General features: G+C 45.7%; 1 non-coding gene across 1 annotated transcript; it reads left to right on the top strand.

The window, feature by feature from the left end:
* Nucleotides 1-230: 230 nt before the first annotated feature.
* On the top strand, nt 231-303 carry trnai-uau (transfer RNA isoleucine (anticodon UAU)). Its single transcript has one exon. It is a non-coding gene; the product is annotated as a tRNA-Ile (tRNA).
* Nucleotides 304-3,174: the final 2,871 nt, after the last annotated feature.

The raw sequence follows: 3,174 nt of genomic DNA, 5'->3' as shown, positions 1-3,174 counted from the left end.
AGCTCCGCTAAAACGTAATTCTTTAAAGCAGGTGTAAGCAACACAACGTTATTGGGGTACACCGCGTGGAAACAGATACTGTGGTGTATCTCGTCCATGCTCAGCACATATCCAAACTTAAACAAGTCCCATTAAACAACGAGCTAATGGAAACAGAAAGGTGAAAGGTAGAATGGCTTCAAACTTCAGGGCTGCATGGCACTGAGCCCGAGCAAGGCCAGTTGAGGCTTGTTTCTGCAGTGTAGTGGTCATCGCGTTCGCCTTATACGCGAAAGGTCCCCAGTTCAAAACTGGGCAGAAACTGCTTTGTTCTTCAATTGCAGCCTTTTACATGGACAAGAATGGAGCTTTCTTGCTTGCTTTCCCATCTGCAAACCTGCCTTCGAGTTTGCTTTAACAAATCTGCTCTCGTAGTGAAATGCAATGCAATTCCATTTACTTACAGTGCAAAGCATTGTGAAGTTTTTCTCCAACCTGGTTCTGATCATATGCCATTCTGTTTGAGAGTGTAGCTACCCCCTTCTGATCCTTCCACGAAAAGCATTACCGCATTTGCATTCCTTGCGCAGGCGGCCCGGTTCAAAGACAGGGAAGAAGCTGATGTGCTGGTGTCACAGTGCACCACGGATTCCTGAACTTGTCTGTCTGTCAAATGTATCCCAAAGTCGTCTCTGAAAGACCTCATTTGGAAGGTGTCTGTCGTTATTCAACGTGCGAGAATTGGCACCAGAGGTTCTGAATCATGTTTTGGAGCAGTTCGCACGTTAGTGGCTCATTGAATCAGCAACAGCAATGAAAGAAATTACACTCTCAGAGGAACCTCTGGACCTGTGCTTTCATAGCGTCGCTGGTATTAAGGTGCGCCCCGAGATCTAAGCCACGTTGGAACTGAAACGGAGGAATCCACAGTGAGGCTACAGAATGACATCGCATCCATTTGGTTTTCTTTAAATCACTGAGGAGCAGGAAAATGTAAACGGGAAGGGCGAGTGGGGAAGTGTGGCAGTTGCAGCTCTGGTGAAACTCCTTCTTTGTGATTCACTCACCAACCAGAGACGTGAAGGTGACTCAGGCATGAGAGCTCTTCACATCGTGAACAAAAAGCAATCAAGGGCAGTTAGCACCTCTTCCGGAGTGGGGGTGGGGTGAGGTAATTACCTTTTGACTTCTGTTACTATGTTCAGAAACTGGCTTTTCGATTGAGGTAAACAGAAACTGTTTTTCTAAAAAGCACTATGGAATTTGGTAAACTTTATTGAGTCGCTTCTCATCGATTCCCACACAGGTTTCCAACTCAGTTGGTATTCATGAGGCGCATGTCCAGGTGTGAACATCTCTGCAGCAAATTGCACGGTTAAGGTAAAAGGCAAGGAAAGTGGCATCTCGAACCGGCCCCGAGGTCAGACCTTCCTCACAATGTAATCTGAAATTCTCGGATTGTAATGTTACCTCCGGTTTTAGGGTGGAACATTCTTTGGGAACGTTATTCCGCAAAACAGACACAGTGACTGAAACTATGCTGCACGGTATGATTTGGGACACGGCCTGCTCAGCTTTGTGCATTTTCATTGTAGTCCAGTATTTTTCATGTTCCGTGTAAACGTGAAAGTTGTCCTGTTTCAAGCAATGGGTGAAATCATTTAGCAAAGCAAGAATCGAAATTGCAGTAATATCAAGTTGCTCATGATAATTTGACCCAATCATAACCGATCATATATGCTCAAGCACTCACAGATACATTTGTAGCTGACTCCAGTCTGAGAAGATAGACTCAGCTTACCATTGATTTTTGTCTGGATTGATGGGCTATCATTATCTGCTGAGAAATTGATATTGTAGACGGGCACATCCCAGCAGCTGTGCGAGTCGGAGAGGGATCATGGAACCCTTTTCACGTGAGTTTGCATCTGTTGTTATGCAGGAGCACAAGTGGAAGTGCAAGAAAATGGAGTGGAGGGTTTGTTGGTTGTGTGGCCGAGCGGTCTAAATCGCTGGATTAAAGTTCCAATCTGGCCAGATGTGTGGGTTCGAATCCCAACGCTACCATTTCTGCTGAACTGCTCCAACGACACAGCTGGTTGAGTTTCTGTTCATGACGACCAGACATCCCAACCCAATCTCGTCCCACCTGGCCATATTCCTCCAAACTCTTCCCATCCAAATGCCTCTTAAATGTTGCAATTGTACGATACTCCACAACATCCTCTGGCAGCTTGATCCCTACACGTAATACCCTCTGTGTGAAAAAGTTGCCCTTAACGTCTCTTTCATAGGACCAGGTCTCTCACCCTAAAACTATGCCCTCGAGGGAAATGACTTTGTCGATTTATTCTATCCTATCCATGCCCCTCATAATTTTGTAAACCTCTGAAAGGTCACCCCTCAGCCTTCGAAGCTCCAGGGAAAACCGCCCCAGCCTGTTCTGCCTCTCCCTGTAGCTCAAATCCTCCAATCCTGGCAACATCCTTGTAAATCTTTTCTGAATCCTTTCAAGTTTCACAACAATTCTTCCGAAGGAAGGAGACCAGAATTGCACAAAATATTCCAGCTGTGGCCAAACCAACCAATGTCCTGTACAGCCGCAACATGGCCTCCCATCTCCTGTACTGAATACTCTGACCAATAAAGGAAAGCATACCAAACGCCGCCTTCACTATCCTATCAACCTGCGACTCTACTTTCAAGGAGCTATGAATTTGCTTCCAAGGTCTCTTTGGTCAGCAACACTCCCTAGGACCTTACCATTACGTGCATAAGTCCTGCTAAGACTTGCTTTCCCAAAATGCAGCACATCGCATTTATCTGAATTAAACTCCCATCTGTCAGTTAGCCCATTGTCCCATCTGGTCCAGATCCTGTTGTAACCGTCTTCGCTTTCCACTACACCTTCAATATTGGTGTCATCTGTAAACTTACTAACTATACCTCTTATGCTCACATCCAAATCATTTATGTAAATGACAAAAAGTAGAGGGCCCAGCACTGATCCTTGTGGCACCGCACTGGTCACAGGCCTCCAGTCTGAAAAACAGCCCTCCACCACCACTCTCTGTTTTTTTACCTTTGAGCCAGTTCTGTATCCAAATGGCTAGTTCTCCCTGTATTCCATGAGTTCTAACCTTGCTAATCAGCCTCCCATGGGGAACCTTGTCGAATGCCTCACTGAAGTCCATA

This window comes from Chiloscyllium punctatum, chromosome 19 (genome assembly GCF_047496795.1).
Source record: "Chiloscyllium punctatum isolate Juve2018m chromosome 19, sChiPun1.3, whole genome shotgun sequence".
Taxonomy (NCBI): Eukaryota; Metazoa; Chordata; class Chondrichthyes; order Orectolobiformes; family Hemiscylliidae; genus Chiloscyllium; species Chiloscyllium punctatum.
This window is presented reverse-complemented; position numbering and strand designations above follow the sequence as displayed.